The sequence below is a fragment of the Panthera uncia genome (genome assembly GCF_023721935.1).
Source record: "Panthera uncia isolate 11264 chromosome D3 unlocalized genomic scaffold, Puncia_PCG_1.0 HiC_scaffold_8, whole genome shotgun sequence".
Classification (NCBI taxonomy): domain Eukaryota; kingdom Metazoa; phylum Chordata; class Mammalia; order Carnivora; family Felidae; genus Panthera; species Panthera uncia.
Genome location: NW_026057586.1, coordinates 81,339,302 through 81,362,231, shown reverse-complemented (window position 1 = coordinate 81,362,231; position 22,930 = coordinate 81,339,302). Strand labels below are relative to the sequence as shown.

Below are 22,930 nucleotides of genomic sequence, written 5' to 3'. Positions count from 1 at the left end.
CATCATCATCGTCATTATTACCATTATTATTATCATTATCTCTTTGTCTTTCTATATGTCTCTTTGCCGTCCGGGTCTCAGTCTTTTGTCTCTGTTTCTCTCTGCTCATCTCTCCATTTTTCTCCAGGCTTAACATTAAGTTCTTTCTCTTTATCTCTTGGTCTCTTTCTGTCTCCCCTGCCCGCCCCACGCATCTCTTCCATCTCCCAAGCCCTTCTTTTTTTAAATTTTTTTATTTTTTAAAATTCTTTATATTTGAGAGAGAGACAGAGAGACAGAGTGCGAGTAGGGGAGGGGCAGAGAGAGGGGGAGACACGGAATCCGAAGCAGGCTCCAGGCTCCGAGCTGTCATCACAGAGCCCGACACGGGGCTTGAACCCATGAACCGCGAGATCGTGACCTGAGCCAAAATTGGACGCTCAACCGACTGAGCCCCCCGGGCGCCCCCTCAAGCCCTGCTCTAAGATTCTATGATTTTACGAAAATAGTCCAGCCCCCTCAACAGGACCACTTGTAACCAAGGACTGGGCCAACATCATTTTTGTATTTTGTATTGAGGGCAGTGGGGGAAGTTAGCTGCTGTGGATTTTGATATAGTTTAGTCAAGACAGCCTTTTTATTAGCAAATGCGTGTGGATTGGTTCACCAGATGTAAGATGTGACTAAAATATTAAATTCCTACACTGCCAGAGCACTAATGGATTCGGAAGGTAAATTATAGAAGCGTGTTCTCCCACAGGAATTCCGACATTTAAAATTAATTTTTTCTTAATTCTGTGTCCACCGCGTTACACACTGGTTTTGAGGAGGAACATTCAAACCCAAGTTCTTTTTTTTTTTTTTTTTTTTTTTTTTTTTTTTTTTTGGGAAGAGGGAGACACGGAGCATAAACGGGGGGGGGGCAGAGAGAGAGGGAGACACAGAATCAGAAACAGGCTCCAGGCTCCGAGCCATCAGTCCAGAGCCTGACGCGGGGCTCGAACTCACGGACCGCGAGATCGTGACCTGGCTGAAGTCGGACGCTTAACCGACTGCGCCACCCAGGCGCCCTCAAACCCAAGTTCTTGATGAGCACCCTAATAGAGGAGAACAGTAGTAATTAAATTAGAAGTGTAAAAATTGTTCTTCGGTTCCTTCCTGCAAGTTTTCTTACCTCGGGGAGCATGAACAAGAGGAAATGTTCTGCAGAGTCTTGACAAAATTAAGATGATCAGCTTTTATGGAAATGAGCAGATCCACAGATAAAATGGTTGGGGGAAAAAAAACCCCACCTATACAAAGCTTGGGACGAGTTTTAAGATTTTTCCTCCCTCCCTCCTTCTCTTCCTCCGTTTCTTCTCCCTTTCTTTCCTTTTTCTTTTCCTTTCTGTGTAGTATTCCTCCCATCTATATGATGCCTGGGTCGGTAGCCTATGGTGCTTGAAACTGAACTGACATTCAAGACACCTGGCTTCCACCCCAGCCTTGTTGCTTACCAGCTGTGTGACCTTGGGAAAGTTACTCAGCTTCCCTGGGCTTCAGTGTCCTCTTGTGCTGAGCAAGAAGCTTCTGGAGGAGATGACCAGTAGTATTTTTCTCAGGTCTAAAACTCCTTGAAGCACACCCCAACAAATGTTTACTGAAAAAATTTTTTAAAAAATGTTTGCTTATTTATTTTGAGAGGGAGTGCAAGCAGGGGAGGAGCAGAGAGAGAGGGAGAGAGAGAATCCCAAGCAGGCTCCACACTGTCAGCACAGAGCCCGAATTGGAGCTCGAACCCACGAACCGTGAGATCATGACCTGAGCCCCAATAGAGTCAGATGCTTAACTGACTGAGCCATCCAGGCTCGCCAATATTTAATTTTTTTAATCTGCAGTTTTGCCCTTGTTATGAAGAGGACATATTCATTAAACAATTAAAAAAACAAACAAACAAATGGAAACTATCTATATTCCTATCATCCAAGGAGCACTGTGAACATTTTGATGCATTCCCTTTCAGGTTTTTTTTGATACGTAGTTTCAATATGTGGGTTGTTTATATTGTGTGTAACTCTTGGGTGTGCTCTTCTCTTCAGTTAGAATTTTCTCCTTGGGCATGTCTCCCAGTCCTTCTGTCTTACGAATATTTTTAATGGGTACATAATATTTCATCCAGCACCTGTATGTACATAACCATTCCCTGTTGACATCAGCTTTTCTCTTTTTCTGGCTACTTCAGCTGGGGAGACTCAGATTTGTCTAAGGCCCCTCTGCACGGTTTTAGAGCTTTAACAGACAACTGGGGTCCAGCTGCATGAATCTGGATGGCAGGTACATTTCGTTCAAACTAAAGAGGGTTTTTATTTTTTATTAATTTTTTTTAACGTTTTATTTATTTTTGAGACAGGGAGAGACAGAGAATGAACAGGGGAGGGTCAGAGAGAGGGAGACACAGAATCTGAAATAGGCTCCAGGCTCTGAGCTGTCAGCACAGAGCCCGAAGCGGGGCTTGAACTCGCGAACCGTGAGATCATGACCTGAGCCGAAGTCGGCTGCTTAACCGACTGAGCCACCCAGGCACCCCTAAAGAGGGTTTTTAATAATTAATTAATTTTAGGGGTGCCTGGGTGGTTCTGTCGGTTAAGCATCAGCTCAGGTCATGATTTCACAGTTCATGAGTTTGAACCCCGCCCTGGGCTCTGTGCTGACAGCTTGGAGCCTGGAACCTGCTTCAATTTTCTCCCTCTCTCTCTCTCTCTCTCTCTGTCCCTTCCCCACTTGTGTGCTCTCTATGAAAAGTAAAGAAATAAAACATCAAAAAATTAATTTAATTCCCACATTAAAAAAAACAAAAACTAAGATCGCACACACAAAAATCCAGATTTCCAGTGTCTCTTAGAAATGTAAAAATAAGCCCCAGTAGCAATACGCAGGTGGTGTTGAGGGGCAGTTGTCCCTTTCACTGGGCACCGGCTCCTTGTTTGTCCCCTGAGACCACCTCCTCTCATTTAGTGGTCCCTGTGGGCATTTGAGTTCGAGACCTCTGGGCGAGTTTATTGTGTATGAGCTGAAGCCTGGTACCAGTTAGGCACAGGCTGTGATGTGCTGAACGTTTCAGCCTCCGAACGGGATCCAGTAAATACGTTCTGGGCACTGTGCCACTCAGGCTGTTTTTACAGGTGCTGTGGGGATTGTGGGGCTGAATTTCTGTGCTCTGCATTGTTTTTGGTGGCTTGTGCTTAGAAATGAAATCATTGCCAGGATGCAGGGACAGACAACTCGGCAAGACTCCTAACCTCGTCTTGAGAATCCAGGACTATGATAGACCATCATTTATTTCTTTTTACCTGTAGTTTTATGTGTGTGGCCGGCTGCATTCTGAAGTCTTTAAAAAAAAAATTTTTTTTTTAACGTTTATTTATTTTTGAGACAGAGAGAGGCAGAGCATGAATGGGGGAGGGTCAGAGAGAGAGGGAGACACAGAATCTGAAACAGGCTCCAGGCTCTGAGAGGTCAGCACAGAGCCGGACCTGGGACTCGAACTCACTGACTGCGAGATCATGACCTGAGCCGAAGTCGGACACTTAACCCACTGAGCCACCCAGGCGCACCATCTGAAGTCTTAATTTAGGAGCCTTGGCCAGGACATCTGCAACCAGACCCTTCCTGGAACATGCTGCAATTGTAACTATATACTTATTTGTGAGCTTATTCTTCGTATGTGTCTCTGCTGTGGCAGAGATAGTAATGCTCATCAGATATTCCATATGCTCTGCCGCCTTCCTCGCCCCCTTGTGGTGAAGTGGGGCCATGTGATCAGTGCTGGCCAATGAGCTCTGAGCACAGGGGTGTGGTCACTTCCTGCTCTGAGCATAGGAAAGGCTGTGAGTTCCCACTGTGTCTGTCTATGCCGTGTGGAATGTGAGGGCCTCATGATCAAAATGTGAGATCAGAGTATCATTTCAGCCTGGATTCCTGAATTACCTGGACCCACGACAGACTGTGACAGAAGAGTAAACTTTTGTTGTGTTAAGACACTGGGATTTTGAAGTGCTTGTTACTGCAGCATACCCTAGCTTAAGCTGACTGATACATCCTCTTAGAATTGATGAGTAGCGATTATACATTCATGTCCCCAAAAGCTTTTGGCAGATAGCCAGGGTTGAATAAATGTTATAGAATGGATAAACGAACACACGTGGTGTTTTTAGACTATACATACACCCAACTCTTTTTCCCTCCTGGGATGGCAGTTAGATTAGAAGGACACCCTCCTGGGGCAGAAAAGGAGAACATACATTTATTGAGCACCATCTATTTTGGCAGTTATTATCTACATTGAAAGAAGAGGAAAAACAAGCCCAGGCCGATTAGGCAGTTTGCTGAGGGTCATAGAGCTGTTTAATACATCGTTCTGCTTAAATGTCTCCAATCCATCTTTTCAGTTGTCTTTAGGTTTTAACTTTAACGCCTTCCCTGATCACCAGGCTAGATTACTTTTCACTGTTATATGTTCTCCTAACTCCTGGAGCTTCCCCGTATAACAATATCGTTTCTAATTAGATTTTCCGTGTTCTGAGGGTAGGTCCTGTGTCTATCTTGCCCAGTGCTGGATCTCTAGCACCTGGTATACTGCCTGGAAAATTGGAAGTGCTAAATAGATGTTTGTTGAATGAATAAAAAAGGGTCAGAAAACCTGGACTTCTTTTTTCTGGTACTACCACTAATCAATTGTGTCACCTTTGATGAGTGATTTTGCCTCTGTGAATTCCAGTGCTCCCATTTGTACAAGGAAGGTGTTTGACTCTGGTGTTCCATAAATATTTCATTCACAGATTACCCTCTTGTGCCTCCTCAGGGTCTTGTTTTGGGTTACTTTGTCATCCTTTTAATTCCATTTCTATTCCCGGAATAAATGAGAGAGCTGGGATTTGAACCCAGGCAGTCTAACTAAACAGTCCATGACAGGGGCACTTGGCTGGCTCAGTCAGTAGAGCGTGCGACTCTTGATCTCAGGGTTGTGAGTTCAAGTCCCATCTTGGGTGTAGAGATTACTTAAAAATGAAATCTTAAAAAAAAAACAAAAAAAAGCGCATGATTTTAACTACTTATTCTACCCATCGATTCCCCCACCTGTCCTTGTGTTTGATCATTATTCATCTATCCACTCATATGGTCACTCATCCATCCATATATCTTACTATCTATCCAAACGTCCACCCAAATATCCTTTCCTCCTTGCACATATGCATGTATCCATTTATTCATCAGGTATCTTCTGTCCAAATACCCATATATTTTTTGACAAGTGCTTTTGGAATGAATATTCCAGGCCCTGTGCTGGGCTACTGGGGTCCAACAGGAACAAACTGACTCAGTTCCTACCCTCCTGGAGTCTCAATCTCATGGGTATAGAGAGGTTTCTCCTGTGATGCTATTAATATGGGACATTGAAATAATGCCCAATGTGTGAGCTGGAGCTCTTCAGTTGACTTTATTGTATTCATTTTTGTATCCTCATGGATAATATAATGCTGTATTGTTATTGTTATATGTAAGTACATTAATTAAGTCACCAGTGTTTATTGAGCGCTTACTATATGCCAGGCACTGTGTTAGGTGCACACAAGACCCATCTTGTTCTGTAGCTCTAGAAGGCATCACTCACATTGTGTTCTGTTTGATCCTGGAGTTGTACAGGATAGTGGGACTGTGCATTTGTCACTGTCTTAAAGGAGTCCACAGCCTAGCATAACGATTAAGAGCTTGGGTTCTGGATCTGGACAGCCTGGCCTTGAGTCCCATTTCTGTCACCTATCGGCTATGCAATTTTGTCAAATCACTTCACCTCTCTGTGCTTCAATTTCCTCACCTATGAAATAGGGATAACAATTGTCACTTCATAGATTGTTATATGGCAAAGGGCTAATCAGTGCAGAAGCTCTTAGAATAGTACATAGCATATAGTAAGTGTTCAATTAAGGACTAGTGAGCAGCTTAGATATACTGCATTTGGTGGTTTTCTTTAATAATTTTTCAGATGGGGAGGGAAACTGAGTCAGGAGCATAACCTAGCCAAACTTGACATGCTCAGCTAAACCCAGAGTCTGTGATAAATTGATTAGTGACTATTCATTGATTTAGAGGGTATATGGTTCATGTAGCAAGGTACTGACTGACCCAAGCTGACATAAACCAATTATAATAAAGTGTGACTCCATTTTGATGTTTGACTACCAACAGCTCTCAAACTGTCTCCCTTTCCCTTTTCCCTTTGCTTCATACCTGGGCAAGCCAGTAAGGAATCCCACGTGCTGTCTCCTGTGGCACCACATATGTGGGAACCTTCACCCAGCTCTGTTCCCTAACCACAATAAAATGAGAACCTCATTCCTCTCTTTGGTCAAGATGTTCCAGACCAGCTTGAGTGCCTGCCTTATTCTCCCCAGAAAAATTTCATGATATGAGTAACAAATCTTTATGTACTCTCTTGGTGCATGTGTGGCCTCATCAGTCTTGACTCCAAACCAGCTTTGGGTAGGGTATTGATTCTACCTTCCATGGGGCAACCACAAAACACTGAGAGTGAACTTGGAGAAACCACATATAATGGAGATACTAACTGATCTGAAGGAAACGACCTAGAAACCCCACTTCTTGGACACTACTGGAGAATGCACATACACCTGTGTGAGAGGAATAGCTCGATAAACCGTCCTGCTACATCCTGGCATGGGCTACTTGTAGCCATTAAAAAAAAATTAAGCAGGGTGATGATGTGCAGAGAATGTATCGCTGAGTGAGAAAAGCAAGATGAAGAATATGTTAAGTATGTCTGTGTTCTTTTTAGATTAAGTTTTGTGTATGGTGTGAGGTAGGGAATCAAGGTTTTTTTTTCCCATATGGATATGCAATTGATCTAGGACCATCTATTCAAGTGATCCTTTTGGACAATAACAATGCCTTTATTGTAACTCAGATGAGTGTCTACGTGTGGTTCTGCTTCAGAACTTTATTTTGTGCACGGGTCTATTTGTCCATCATGTGCCAACACCGCAAAACCTTAATAATTAAAGCTTTAAATAAGATTTGAAATCTGGTGGTGTGAGCTTTTCCTTCCTCCTTGCCTTTCTTCTATATTGCTTGATTTTTATTAGGTTCTTTGCATTTCCATATAAATTTTAGAATCAGCTAGTAAATTTCAATTTATTTTTTTTATTTAAAAAAAAATTTTTTTTTAACATTTATTTATTTTTGAGACAGAGAGAGACAGAGCATGAACAGGGGAGGGGCAGAGAGAGAGGGAGACACAGAATCGGAAGCAGGCTCCAGGCTCTGGGCCATCAGCCCAGAGCCCGACGCGGGGCTCGAACTCACGGACCGCAAGATCGTGACCTGAGCCGAAGTCGGATACCCAACCGACTGAGCCACCCAGGCGCCCCAGTAAATTTCAATTTAAAAAGCCTAGTAGATTTTGATTGGGATTCCGCTGAATCCATAGATCATTTTGGGGAGAACTAAAATCTTAAGAGTCTATTGACATGGGACATTTCTCTATTTATGTGAATATTCTTTAATTTCTGTCTGCAGTATTTGGAGTTCTCAATGTAGAAATCTTCCTCGCCTTTTGTTAAATTTGTTACCAGGTTTAAAATATTTTTTGATTCTGTGGTAAATGATATTGCACTCTATTATTTATTTATATAAGTAAGCCCTGCACGCAACATGGGGCTTGAACTCACGACCCTGAGATCAAGAGTCATGTGCTCCACTGCCTGAGTCAGCCAGGTGCCCCAATGTTATTGCATTAACATTTTTTTAAATGTTTATTTATTTTTGAGAGAGAGAGAGACAGAACGTGAGCAGAGAGAGAGGGAGACAGAGTCCGAAGCAGGTTTCAGGCTCTGAGCTGTGAGCACAGAGCCAGATGTGGGGCTGGAACCCACAAACCGTGAGGATGATATTGCATTTTAAATTTCCTTTTTCTATTCTTTGTTGCTGATGTAACGTGTGTACAATAGGATGCCATTTATGTTAACCTCCCCCTACCCAAACCTTTTCTGTGACTTAGTCTGTGTGTAAATTCATAGGAAAAAGCCCGGAACTGGACCACAGAGGTAACTTCTGTGGGGCGAGGAGGAGAAAGGGACTGGGATTCTTAGGGAAAGGTGGTGTTCGAGACGGACATTAGCCTTATCTGTCATGTTTCAGTTCTTATATAAAACGGAATTTTTTAATGTGTTACTTGCGTAACTAAATATCTATTGAAAGAAAAGAGAAAACAAAGGGTCCCCTTGCCCAAGCCTGGTTGGGAGCCTGTGTGATTGATGAATTAATTGGACGAGCCCGGGGACTCCCTCCCACCCATGTCAGGAAGGCACCTGGATGGAAATTGTGATTAAAAGCACACAAGTCTGATCAACTGGGTTGTCCTCTGCACAGAGACGGAGTCAACTGAGCATCCGTGGAAGCGGGTCCAAGGAGGCCAGACTGATCAGTGTGTGTGTCTAGACCTGTTCAGAAGAGAGAGTTGCTACACCTACAAGCAAGAGAACCTGCCTGTGCATCAGATCGATTCCTAGGATGGAGGGGCTCAGTATTATGACCGCCCAACTGACTCTGTGATTGCACGACAGCCTATAACGTCTTTGTTCAGCTGGGTCCCCCCCCAGCTGCAGGCCAGAGACACGGGTTTGAGTACAGGGATTCCGTTTGGCACATGGTTCCAAAGTGCTAACTGGGGAGAGAAGTGAGCCAGAGAAGGGCGGTCAGCTGTGGGGTTTCGCTGAGGGCCAGCTGGGCTCACTCTCGCTCAGGGCCCTGGGAGACTGACGCACATGCTTCCAAGCTGCTCATGGTGCACAGAGTTGTGTGGATGAGGAAACACTTATTCCTCAATTCACACCAGTCATCAGTTGAAGCTTCTCCTGGGGGCATTGTCTCGGCGACACTTCAGCCTCCACGATGGATTGACCTGTTTTGGGAACCAGAGAAAGTCTTGGCAAAGAATCACAGGTGTTTATAGAAGTTACCACCTCGGTGAGCAAGGGACGGTGAAGGGGACACTTAACAGTGGACGCAATGGCTTCCTGTACAGGTTTGTAACAGAAGAAACGTGCTTGGTAGCGAAGATGAGTTTGTGTCCCCCGAGCACTTCTGCTTCTCAACAGCGGCCAATCAATTGGCAGTCTGATTTACGCGTTGCTCTCTTGTGAGCTAGGCCGCCGGTAGGAGTCAAGAGAGACGGCTCCTTTATGCAGGTACGTGGCAACATTGAATTTCTTAAGTCCAAGTTTGGAAGCTGACAAGTGAAAAGTTGCAGCAGGCGGGGACCATGAGTGCGTGAAGTGGGCAGGAGGAGGGGGAAGTGCTTACATGGTGCCTCGCGTGTAGTAAATGCTCAATAAAAGTAACGTACAGGACAGCAGTCAGCAGCAACTATTTCAAGGGACGGTTTTAAGGAGAAAGCGGAACTGAGTGTAACTTAGGGAAAAGATGCCAGAAAATTTAGGAAACTCACCAGGAGGAGGTTATAAAAGAAGTCTCCATGCCTGACACTGGCCTCTTGTATAGACCTTGTAATTAGGATGACAGTCACTTTCTATTAATTGTGGCCATGGCGGTTTCGTAGAGGTGAGGTTAATTGGTAATATGGGTGTGTGACATCTTCCCTCAGATAAGTTAGGTGCCAGTAATTAACCTCTTTGTTCCAGGGGGCAGCCATTCGTTGTTTGTCTTCTTGGCCTTCCGCTGTCAGCTCTTTCCATGTCGCCTGCCGCATTGGCTTTGACACATTAGCAGGGCTGATGTAAGAAATACAAAAGTGAGTCATAGGGTCCATTCAGCAAGACGTAGAGAACTTTCTGTTTATGTGGCCCGGATGAGAGCTGCTTTATCCAGGGGTCCAGTGGACCATGAGGTCCAGGACTGGGCGCATATGAGTCTCACAAGGGCCTATGGGAATGTGTGTACCCTAAAAAGAAGTGTGGCCTCTGAAATATGAAAAGAAAACCAAACAATAAAAAAATTTATTTTTTATTATTTTTATTAAAAAAAGATTTTTAAAAATGTTTTTTATTTATTTTTGAGACAAAGAGAGACAGAATGTGAGCAGGGTAGGGTCAGAGAGAGAGAGAGAGAGGGAGACACAGAATCTGAAACAGGCTCCAGTCTCTGAGCTATTGGTATAGAGCCCGACGTGGGGCTTGAACCTGTGAACCGCGAGATCATGACCTGAGCCGAGGTCAGATACTTCACTTAATGAGCCACCCGGGTGCCCTCAATTAAAAAATTTTACAATTTTATTTATTTTTTTCCAGATTTACTGAGGTATGATTGACAAGTGAAAATTGTATATATTTAGGTTGTACAACATGATTTTTCTTAATGTGTACAATGTGATGATTTAACATGTGTATACATTTGACATGATTACCAGAATCAAGTTAATTAGCACATCTATGACCTCATATAGTTACCATTTATGTGTGTGTGTGTGTGTGTGTGTGTGTGTGTGTGTGTGTGTGGTAAGAACAGTTAAGATCCACTCTCTTAGCAGATTTCAAGCAGACAATACAGTATTATTAACTATAAACACCATGCTGTTCATTACATCTTCAGAAGCAATTGATTTTTCTGACACTTTATATCCTTTGACCCATATCTCCTCATTTCCCCCATCTCTGAGTCCCTGACAATCACCTTTCTACTCTCTGGTTCTGACTTTGATTTCATACAATTGAGACTGATACATGTCTCATTTCACGAAGCTGTATGTTGATTAGTCAATGGCAACTCAACTTATGGTTCTCTATATATTTTACATAGTTATGTTTTAATATTTTTATATTTGAGGGGTGCCTGGGTGGCTCAGTCGGTTAAGTGTCCAACTTCGGCTCAGGTCATAATCTTGTGGTTCTGATCTTGCGGTTCGTGGGTTCGAGCCTCACGTCGGGCTCTGTGCTGACAGCTCAGAGCCTGGAGCCTGCTTTGGATCCTGTGTCTCCCACTCTCTCTGCCCCTGCCTTGCTCACACTCTGTCTGTCTCTCTCAAAAATAAATAAACATTAAAAACATTTTTATATTTGAGATGAGGGTGTCTGTTGTCAAGCTGTGCAGGGTTTCAAGCTTGCTGATCAGAATTTGATTTGTAGGAATTCAATTTACAAATGAATGGGTTATTTACAGTTTGGGATATTATGGCCTTTTGCAACTTGGTCATCTGATATTTTGGATGTTCTTTAGAATTTCATGTTTTAATTGCAAAAGTGAATTTATTTTTGTTGGAATAGCATAACAAATACAATCAGGCATAAAGAAAAATTATTAGTGGTGTCCCATCACCCTTCCCCCTCCTGATACGTTTTAAAAATTTAAATGCAGTGTTTCCAAACTTTCCTAGGGGATGAGGAGATTTGGCATTTACTTGCCCTGCTCCTGTCCCCTGCCGAGTGATCACCAGTCAGACATACTGTGTCTGCCTCTAAAAGGGAAAACTTGTTCCCTCTACTCAAACTTCTGACACCAAATGTGTGGATTTTCCCTTTACATCAAACAATTCTCCAACTCTCTGGACACCAGCTAGGTGTCAGCAATTCAATTCTGACACTAATTAGGACAGACCCCACCACAGGTTAAGGGCTCAGTCCCACAAGACTGCCCCTTCCTTCGACCCAGATACCAATTGCAAATTCCAGGTCGTGACCTGTGCTTCTGATCAACTGACTATAAATTGGGGTTTCCCACAATAACCTCTTTGGGTTAGGGGCACCTGGGTGGCTCAGGCGGTTAAGCGTCCAACTTCGGCTCAGGTCGTGATCTCGCGGTTCCCGGGTTTGAGCCCCGTGTCGGGCTCTGTGCTGACAGCTCAGAGCCTGGAGCCTGCTTCGGATTCCGTCTCCTTTTCTCTGCCCTTACCCTGCTCGTGCTCTCTCTCTGTCTCTCAAAAATAAATAAATGTTAAAAAATTAAATTAAAAAAATAACCTCTTTGGGTTTGATGGTTTGCTACAATGGTTCACAGAACTCAGGGAAACTCAGGGAAATGCTTTACTTATGTTTACTGGTTTATTATAAAGGATATTGTAAAAAATACGGGTGAACAGCCACATCAAGAGGTACCTATGGTGCGATATCTAAGTGCAGAGCTTCTGTCCGTGTGGAGTTGGGGGGTACTACCTTCCTGGCAAATGGGTATGTCACCAACCCATAAGCTCTCTGAACCTTGCTGTTTAGGGGTTTTATGGAGATTCCATTACATAGGTAGGATTGATGGAATCGTTGGCCATTGCAATTAACTCAGTCTTTAGCACTCCTCCTCCCTGGACATTGGAATGAGGTCGGGACTGGAAGTTCCAAACTTCTGATCATGCGTTGGTGGTCTTTCTGGTGAGCAGCCTCCATCCTGAAGCTAGGTAGTCACCCCCCTCACCTTAATCTCATTAGCATACAAAAAAGACACTCATCACTGTAAGGATTTAAAGGGTCTTAGAAGCTCCTGGAACAGGGGACTGAGACCAAATATTACCAAAGATGCTCCTAGCATCCCATCACTCAGGAAGTCACAAGAGTTGTAGGAGCTCGTTGTCAGGAACTATTTCTTATTATGTCACAGTCACCAACTAGCCCAGCGATTTTAGATGAGTAGCTTGAACCCCCTCAGCACCAGCATCTGGTGTGTATCATGGGATGACAACAGTCCCTGCTTCTTTGCTGTGAGGACTGAGTGAGTTACTATGCACAGAGGATTCAGCACTATATATCGTGCCTGGTGCAGGGTCTGAGGCCCCAAGATGAGCTCCTTTGCCATGAACGTTATTTTGAGTTAAAAGCAATCAAAACCCACCAGATTCAGGGAAATCTCTTTACCTTTGCTCAACTGCCTTCAATTAACCAAGAAGAGAGCTACTGACCCGAGATTCCCCTTTACCTAAGAAACTTGCTTGCATCACAGGGCAGCCTTTGTTTTCCAAATAGCTGCTTTCACCTTCCTTACAATGATCCTTCTCCCCTTTGAGTCCTCAGATTCCCTCTCCTGAGCTCTTAGAAGCCTCATGATGCCTCACCTACTTTGGAGTTTCCATGTCTGTGTGGATTCTTCACATGCACACTGTTAACTTTGGTTTTCTTCTGCTAATCTGTCTCACGTCAATTTGATTCTTACTTTAGCTAGAAGGACCTTGAAGGGCAGAGAAAATTCTTTCTCCCCAACACCGGTATGGCACATATACTCAGATAAGTGCTCTATTTCCTAACCCCGAACCCTCAGTCTGGTGAAACAAGATTGTATAACGGATATTCTGAATATTGAACGGTAGTGCAAATTTTGCAGTGTTTGTGCATTGAAGGCACTCCCTGGGGGTAGAATTAGAGTCAGATTTGGGGAAAGGTTGATTCACTCAGTCGTCTACATTTTTCCTCTTAATTTATTTTATTTATTTATTTTTTTTAATTAAAAAAAAAATTTTTTTTTTAACGTTTATTTATTTTTGAGACAGAGAGAGACAGAGCATGAACGGGGGAGGGTCAGAGAGAGGGAGACACAGCATCTGAAACAGGCTCCAGGCTCTGAGCTGTCAGCACAGAGCCCGACGCGGGGCTCGAACTCACGGACCGTGAGATCGTGACCTGAGCCGAAGTCGGCCGCTTTACCGACTGAGCCACCCAGGCGCCCCCCTCTTAATTTAAATACAGACTCTAGTGCGACTCACTCCCCAGGCGAGCGGAACACTTAATGCCAGCTCTGGACAATGCTGCCTGGCTTCACAATGGTTCTCAATAGAGAACGGCTGATGACAACAACTACCGTTTACTGAGTGCTCCTTCTGTGCCTGACTCTGCCCCGAGTCCTTTTCTAGCTTAGGATCTAGAGTTAGGTGTTCTCAGGGACTCTGAGTCTCTCACTCTTGCCTCCTTCAAGCATTGTGTCTTCAGGCAAGTCCCTTCCCTTTTCTCTGGGAGCGGGACAAGATTAGTTGCTTGCTCAACAGGTTTGTGTTGAAGATTCAGTGCCCAATAAATGTGAAGTCTAAGCCTGAAGCCGGGCAGGCCACAAGCACTTGATAAACGTTAGTTTTATTATTATCATGTTCCTTAATCCTTATGGCGACCCTTTGAGGTAGATATGAAAAATATATGGCTCATTTCATATGGCAAAGCTCTAAAAACAGGCACCTTCAATATTTCATTCCATTTCCCTTTATAATATGTTTCACAGTGTATTTGGGGGTGGGGATATAAACTAGCCCCTTGTCAACAGGAATGTGGATATATACACTAGATTCTTGCCACTGAAAAAGAATGAGCTGGGTAGGACTCTGCGAATCAACAGGGGTGACTCCTCCCAAAAACATGTCAAGAGCAACAGAAGAAAGTTGCACACGGGCACCTGGGTGGCTCAGTCGATTAAGCATCCAACTTTGACTCAGGTCATGATCTCGTGGTTCGTGAGCTCAAGCCCTGCATTGGGCTCTGTGCTGACAGCTCGGAGCCTGGAGCCTGCTTCGGGTTCTCTCTCTCCCTCTCTCTGTAACCCTCTGCTGCTTGTGCCCTGTCTCTCTCTCTCTCTCTCTTTCAATAATAAATAATAAACATTAAATTTTTTTAAATTAAAAAACAAAAGTTGCACAAAATGCACATGGAATATTATTTACATAAAGTTTAAAAATATGCAAAGCAATTCTATGAGGTTAGGGATGCACATTACACAGATAGGTACAGAAATACACAGATGTGCCTGGAATGGCAAACACCAAGTTCAGAGCAGGGTTTCTCTCTGGAGGCAGTGGCGGGTATGGTTGCTGAGGGGCACATGAGAGTCTTCTGATATACTGGGGATGTTTATTTCTTAATCTGCTGCTGAGGGCATTTGTTATTCTTTATGCCTTTCAAAATATGCCTCAAGTAGGTGATAATAATTAAAAAAATTGCACCCCAGCCATGGGGAGAGGGTTTGGGGGGCTCCCTCTGTATTCTTGAGACCTCCTGTCCCAAACCAGGTTCTTTAACCTTCCTGAACCCACACTTTCTCTGTAACCACCTCCATTTCTTCCGGGTGCCTCGCTAACAAAGCCCCAGTCCACTTGGCTCCAAACAGGGTTTCCAGGCAGCCAGGGTCTCAGTTTGCATGTTAGAGGAGCTCAGCTTTCTCCAGCAGTGTTTTTTTTTTTTTAATTTTTTATAATGTTTATTATTTATTTTTGAGAGAGAGAGACAGAGTGTGAGTGAGGGAGGGGCAGAGAGAGAGAGGAAGACACAGAATCCGAAGCGGGCTTCAGGCTCAGAGCTGTCAGCACAGGGCTTGACACAGGGCTCGAACTCACGAACCCGTTAGATCATGACCTGAGCTGAAGTCGAGGCTTAACCGACTGAGCCTCCCAGGCACCCCTCTCCACCAGTGTTTTAATTTACCCTTTACCTGGCTTCCTCCTGCCCACCTCCACCCAATACTTCCAGACACCCAAATAGCTCTTTTATTCCACTGGAGGGGGAGGGGGAGGATGGGAGGAGAGAGGCAATCTCATTACCACAGAAACAGGGCCAACCTTAGTAGGGGCAGGGCTTGGACAAGTCACAGTATATGACGGGGCTCCTCTACTCCAATTCCAATTGATTAAAATGAGTAGAAAAGCATTTTTTGAAGGGAAAGGGGAAATTACATAGCCCTCCCACCAATCCCCAGCATGCTGCCTAGTAGTGTGTGTGTGTGTGTGTGTGTGTGTGTGTGTGTGTGTGTGTGTGTTTGTGGGAGATAGGATGAACCACATTTTCCAGAAAGTCAGCTCTGGCCTTCTTGCAACAGCTGACCCTTTTATCTGGAACACCAAGATAGGAGGAGTTCTTTTTAAAAAAAAAATTTTTTTTTTAACATTTATTTATTTTTGAGACAGAGAGAGACAGAGCATGAATGGGGGAGGGTCAGAGGGAGAGGGAGACACAGAATCCAAAGCAGGCTCCAGGCTCTCAGCTGTCAGCACAGAGCCCGACGCGGGGCTCGAACTCACAGACTGTGAGATCACGACCTGAGCCGAAGTTGGATGCTTAACTGACTGAGCCACCCAGGCGCCCCAGGAGGAGTTCTAAATAAGTGTATTTTCCAGGTGACTGAAACATACTCCCCTGAGGGCATCTATATTTATATGCAGAACCCGAGGCTCAGAGAGGTTAAGTAATTTTCCCAAGAGTGCACAGCTGATAAAGTGGCAGAGCTGATAACCTGGAACCTAGATCTGTCTGAAGTCAAGGATTGTGTGCTTCAGTATTTGCTAGCGTGTTGATAAAACTTCTATTTTACTGAGGGTGATTTCATTGGCAATCATTCTAAGAATCACCCCTTTAAAAATTGTTTTGCTTTCTAAAAGAGGAAACAGAAACCATTGAACATTTCTCCGTGTGGTGAAAGTCAGCTCTGCACCCATTCTGCACACACGCTGTCACGTGTAATTGAGGGGAAGGTGGGAAAGGAAACTAACATCTTCGACCACCAAATGCCAGACATCTCCAAGACATCTTATGTATTCTTATTTATGTTCCCTTTTCTCTGTTATTATTCCCATTTTACAGATGGAGAAACTGTGGCTTGGTGTGTTAGTTACCTACTTGCTGTGTAACAGATTAACCCAAAATGTAGCGCCGTGAAACCACAAACTTTAACGATCGTTCATAGTTTCTGAGGGTCAGTCTTTCAGGAGCCGCTTAGCTGGGTGGTTCTGGCTGAGGATCTCTCATGAGGTTGCAGTCAGAACGTGGCAGGGGCTGTCATCATCCGAAGGCTTGACCGTGGCCGGAAATTTCCCTTTCAAGATGGCACACTCAGATGGTTGTTGGCTAGAGGCCTCAGTTCTGTGCTTCATGAACCTTTCCACTGAGCTGCCTATGTGACCTCATGTGGTAGCAGCTGGTCTCCCCTGGAGTGAATAATCAGGGGAGACAAAGATGGAAGTCTCAGTGCCTTTTATGACCTGGTCTCCGAAGCTGCACACTGTTGATTCTGCTTTATTCTGTTTGTTAGATGGGGAGGAAAAAAAACCCCTACCTCTTCAAAAGGGGAAAATCAGTGAATCTATAGACATATTTTTAAAACCAGCACCCTCAGAGAGGCATGGTGACCTACCAAAGTGCATACAGCTTGTAAATGGTGGAGGTAAGATTCAACCACAAGCCTAGGTGGCCCCACACACTTCTCTTTTCACTGTACTGTGATTTCTCCTCATAACTTTAGTGTGAATTGTGTATAAACCAAGGGTTAGTAGGCTCTGAGTGCATTTGGGTTTTCTCCTTTTAACAGGTAGCTTTTATAACATTTTGGAGCGCTCAAAGAGCTTTCTTATTCTTTTCCTGATTCTTCGTGATCTCTCAGATTTTTGAGATTGTTGGGTAACTTTTGGATGAAATCATAATGATGATAAAGGTCTGTTTATTGGTTCCTTGTATAATTCTTCAGTTTTCAAAGCTAACTTATATGCTTACTTCTCCCCAAAACCCTGTTAATAATGTGGGGCAAGTGATAGAATCTTCTGGACGAGCTGGGTGTTGAGTCATCACTTATTTATGTATCTTCCTTCTTTTAGCACTCGTTTAGCATGGGCTCCCTCTCCCCCACTGGCCGCTTCTCTGTCTTCCTACTCAGTCCTACAGTGGATAGAGCCATGAGAGCTCGTGTTCTTGGAGCTACAGGGGAGGAAAATCTTTTCCTCCACCCTCTTAGATTCTATCCCTGAGGCCTGTGAATTAAACTGACAAAAGACAGATTCACAGGAGAAAAGACATACACACTTTATTTATACTAATATGTTTATGTGCACAGGGCTTCATAGAAAGGAGTGAAAACCCAGGGGCACCTGGGTGGCCCAGTAGGTTAAATGTCCCACTTCAGCTCAGGTCATGGTCTCACAGTTTGTGAGTTCGAGCCCCGCATCGGGCTCTGTGCTGATAGCTCAGAGTCTGGAGCCCGCTTCAGATTCTGTGTCGCCCTCTCTCTCTCTCTCTCTCTCTCTCTGCCCCCTCCACCACTCGTGCTCTCTCTCTCTCTCAAAAATAAATACACATTAAAAAAAAAAAAAAGTGAAAACCCAAAGAAGAGATTAGATTGGGGACTTATTTTAATAAAGGGTGGTAAATTGCAGAGAAATGACTGGACAAAGGAAATGGGGGTTTGGGCTCCTAGGGGTGGTACATTGTGGAAAGGTGATGAGGCAGCGTGTAACGGAGAAGGGTTGCTTGGTAAGGTCTGTTATGCAGACTCAAGTTATCTCCGGTGATCTCCTTTCCCTGGCCTGGGGGAGGGCGCACTTTACAAATGGAAACGTAAGTCACCCTTACAAAGGGAAGTTTATGACCTGCTTCTAGGCAGAAAGGGGGAGGGCAGAGAGCTCTTCCTGTGTCCGTTGTTTTCTCAGTTGCCTTCAGTTCAAAATAACCCTTAGGCCAGAGTGGGATATTTAAGGTGCCCGTATGCTGGTCTTCTTCAGAGTTAATATCCTAATTTGTGTATACTCTTGTGAATGCAGCGTAAGTTTGTATTTGATTTGGCTTCAAGTTCTAGCTGCAGCGTGTACAGCATGTACTCCAGGCAAGTTTCCGGTTTTGCACATCTTGGTTTTTCTCATCTGTATAATGGGGATAAAGACTATCCACCTCATTGGAATGGTACACAGATTAGATAAGACCGTACCTAAGAATTGCTCAGCTTAGTGAGTGGCAGTCAACGTTCAGAGGCACCTTTTCTTTAAAAAAAATTTTTTTGTAATGTTTTATTTATTTTTGAGAGAGAGAGAGAGAGACACACAGAGTGCGAGTGGGGGAGGGGCAGAGAGAGAGGGGCACAATCTGAAGCAGGCTCCAGGCTCTGATCTGTCAGCACAGAGCCCAGCATGGAGCTTGAACCCATGAACCATGAGATCATGACCTGAGCCAAAGCTGGATGCTTAACCGACTGAGCTACCCAGGCACCCCTTTTATAATTAAAAAAAAAAAATCTTTTTGATGTTTATTTATTTTGGAGAGAGAGAGACAGAGCATGAGCGGGGGAGGGGCAGAGAGAGAGGGAGACACAGAATCCGAAGCAGGCTCCAGGCTCCGAGCTGTCAGCACAGAGCCCGACGTGGGGCTCGAACTCACAGACGGTGAGATCATGACCTGAGCCGAGGTCAGATGCTCAACCCACTGAGCCACCCAGGGTCCCCGCTTGCATAATTTCTGAGGTTCCTTTCAGCTCTAACAGTCCACCACCCTCAGACTGCCTTTATAGCATTCTATTTATTTAAAAAAATGTATTCATTATTTCCTGCTTGCCTTTGCTTGCTGTAATAATTTTAGATAATAGTTGCGCAGAATTAACAGAAGCCAGAGGAATTGGTCAGAATTTTTTTTTTTTTTAATGCAGGGGTGTGGAGCAGTATACTGATGTACATAATCACCCCCCCCCCTTTTCCCTTTGCAGTCTAACAAGGCTTAGTGAAAAGCAACCAGCGATTTCTCTCCTCTCCCATTGGCTCCAGGAACTGGCTAATGCAGTTTGATGTTGACGACAAACCAAATGGCATAAAGAGAAAGAGAAGCACTCCGTTGCAAAAAGTGCTTTTTAGGGGCGCCTGCGTGGCTCAGTCGGTTAAGTGTACAACTTCGGCTCAGGTCATGATCTCACAGCTCATGAGTTCGAGCCCCACATCGGGCTCTGTGCTGATAGCTCAGAGCCTGGAGCCTGCTTGGGATTTTGTGTCTCCCCCTCTCTCTGCCCCTGCCCCGCTCATGCTCTGTCTCTCTCTCAAAAATAAATAAAACATTTTTTAAAAAGTGCTTTTGAATCATCTACCTGAAGTTGAGTGTCTGAGGGGTTTGAAGGCAAGTCTGGCACCCCCTGTGGAAATACTTTTCCCGTCTTCATGGTAATTGAGGAACAGGGGGGGTTCCCTGAGAGGGGCTGTTGGTGAATGGTGCTGTTCATGGGTTCTCTCTCCATTTTCACCTGCCTCCCCAAATGCCTAGCTGTGATTCTGGTCTGGTCTCTTGTCTGTTAAATGCATTGTTCTTCGCTCAGCACACTGTTCATTTTATGGCTAAGCAGAAAGACAGTTTGCTGTTAGCTCACTTTCCTGCCCTAAAACCGTTAGGGCCTCCCTGTGCATTGAACACAGACTCTTCAGCCCCGAATCTGGTCTCAACTTGCTTGGGAAGCCAAATTGGGTGGCTCCATTCACCTGCATTTGTCCTGGGACCTTAAACTTTACCTGTGCATGCTGAGATTCAATCTGTCCTCTCCATTTTCTGTGCCTCTCCTTCCCTTTCTCTCTTTCTTTTCTTTTCTTTTCTTTTCTTTCTTTTCTTTCTTTTCTTTCTTTCTACCTATCAGCATCAAACTTGTTAAAAAAAAATTCAACCTGGTATATTTGAAGATCTAATTGCCCTTATTAAATTCATATTAAGTGCTTAATAATTGTTTAATTATTAAATGGACAATATCCTACCCAGCAAATAGAGGGGAGCTCCAAAGGGCTGCAGAGAGGGAAGGGATGTTAAAGACAGGACAAGGAAGTCATAAACAACAAAAAAAAAAGGATTATTTCAGGGGAGGTCACCTTCGTTTGGGGACATAAAGGTCTTAGTAGGTGGATTACTTCATCTTCCTTTGGGGGATGGAGAGGGCCTGTGTGACAGATTACCTTACTGTTCCCCACCAGAAAATTCCTGAAATTTCTGGGGGAGGTTGAAAGTGCAGTTAGGTTAGGTATTTAAGTTCCAGTTTGGTGAGTTGGCCTAAGTGACACCATTTTGGACCTGTGGTTTTCTTTTTAACAAACTCAGACTTCTGGGACCCAAAGAAAAAGAGTTTCATTTCTAAGAAGACTTTTTTTTTTTATGTTTATTTTTGAGAGGGAGAGAGAGAGACAGAGACAGAGCATGAGCCAGGGAGGGGTAGAGAGAGAGGGGGAGACATAGAATCGGAAGCAGGACCCAGGCTCCCAGCTGTCAGCACAGTGGGGCTTGAACTCACAAACCGTGAGATCATGACGTGAGCTGAAGTCTGCTGCTTAACCAGTTGAGCCACCCAGGCGCCCCTCTTTTCCAAGATCGTGACCTGAACTGAAGTCAGACGCTTAACCAACTGAGCCACCCAGGCGCCCCTCTTTTCCAGGAAGACTTTCAATTCCTTCTCTCTCCTGTTACATTTAATTTGGGGAACTCAGTGAATTACTGTTACATTTAATTTTGGGAACTCAGCATCTAGTTAAGAGGTCAAGAGCGCAAGTTTTGTAGTTAGATCTGGGATTGAATGTTTACTGTGTGATCTTAACAAAGCCACTGACTCTCTCTGATCTTCAGATTTAACATCTATCTGTTTCATTTTCTTGTGGGAAGTAAATGAAATGATGCATATGAAACCGCGTGCTGTCTGGCTCATGTTTGTTTTCCGCAGTGGAAGTCCAATGTAATATTTTGTACGTGTGTTTATTAGTGTTTCTTTGTTGCACGTACCACGATCAGTGCCCGTCTTTTCCATCCAACCAGAACGGAAGCTCTTTGCACACTCGTTACATCACTGTGTGCTACGCTGTATCACTGACTTGAATTCTTTCTCCTTCCTTATAGCCACGCCCTTGGTCGTGTGACCTCGCAGTGACTTGTGTCGGTCAACGTTTGGCACCTTCAATCGGAGGGATTTAAACCAAAAATTAGAAGTTTTGTCCTCAAAGTTACAATACTAAACAAGCGTAAAAGACCGTAAAAGAAAATTTCAAGTGATGTGTTTTGTAAGTTTGTAGCATTTATACTTTCACAGTGGTTGAAACTTAAAGCTGCGCTAAAACCTTTGGGACACCCTGTATTTCCTCACCCCTGGGCGTTGGCTTCAGCCACATGTCTTGCTTTGGCACAAAGAGTGAGGGGGAAGTCATTACCACTGGTCCAAAGGGGATGAGAGCACTTTGGTGCCAGCCGCCCCTGCTGAGCCTAACCCTCGTCAGCAGACCAGTTTGTGCCTGAGAAGTAAGTGGTTGCTGGCTGAGACCCGGGATGGTTCGTTACCTAGCAACGGTTAATGAATACACAGGGTTAGCTAGTGTCCTCCCGGTGGTAGTTTCTTAGTCAACACTGATTGTGTTAAATTAGCAAATTCATGTATTGGGCTTTGGGAAACACTTTTGTTCTTGGGGTTAATGATTCGTTTCATTAATTAAGGACTTCTGCTTTCGAGTGAGATGTTCCGTTCATTCGGATATTTGGGGAAACTGGCATCTGACACAGCAGATTCACCTAACTCAGCCTGGAACACACTTCAAAATTTTCCAGTGGCCAAATCGAATTTTGCAATTAAAATGAAATAAAATGGGAAATTCATGTCTTTAGTCATTTAATCTTTAGCCACGTTTCTTTTTCTTTTTTTATTAAAAATTTTTTTAACGTTTTTTTCATTTTTTGATAGAGACAGAGCATGAGTGGGGGAGGGGAGAGAGAGAGAAGGAGACAGAATCCGAAGCGGGCTCCAGGCTCCGAGCTGTCAGCACAGAGCCGGACGCGGGGCGTGAACTCACCAACCGTGAGATCATGACCTGGGCCGAAGTTGGACGCTTAACCGACTGAGCCACCCAGGCGCCCCCAGTCTTTAGCCACATTTCAGGTGTGGCTTGTAGGTATCATATTAGACATTACAGGTCTGGGTGATTCATCTTCCCCAGCCCTTCAAAGATGGTTTCTTCTCCAATGGTGCCACAATTAATCTGTGAAATTCAAGGGGTATCCTTGACCCCACCTCTCCCATCCTAGCATCCCACTGGTCGGGAGTTCTATTGGATCGGCCTCATCTGTGGCTCACTAATCCATTATTCTCTCCCATGCGCAGGGTCACTTCTTTGGACGGGGCTCCTCACCTGTCGCTCACCTGATGACCACACCAGCCTCGTCACTGGAGTCCCCACCTCCTGTCTTCTTCACCCCAGCCACTGCCAGTCTCTTCTCTACCTGCAGACAGCTCTGTC

The 22,930-nt window shown here is 44.4% G+C and overlaps 1 long non-coding RNA gene across 1 annotated transcript in view; it reads left to right on the top strand.

Annotated features, from left to right (window-relative positions):
* LOC125914571 (uncharacterized) overlaps window positions 1–21,694 on the top strand; it is a 34,032-nt gene extending 12,338 nt beyond the window's left edge. Inside the window, exon 3 of the long non-coding RNA XR_007455345.1 lies at window positions 21,546–21,694. This is a non-coding gene — a long non-coding RNA (uncharacterized LOC125914571). The remainder of the gene's footprint in view (window positions 1–21,545) is intronic.
* The last annotated feature ends 1,236 nt before the right edge of the window (window positions 21,695–22,930 follow it).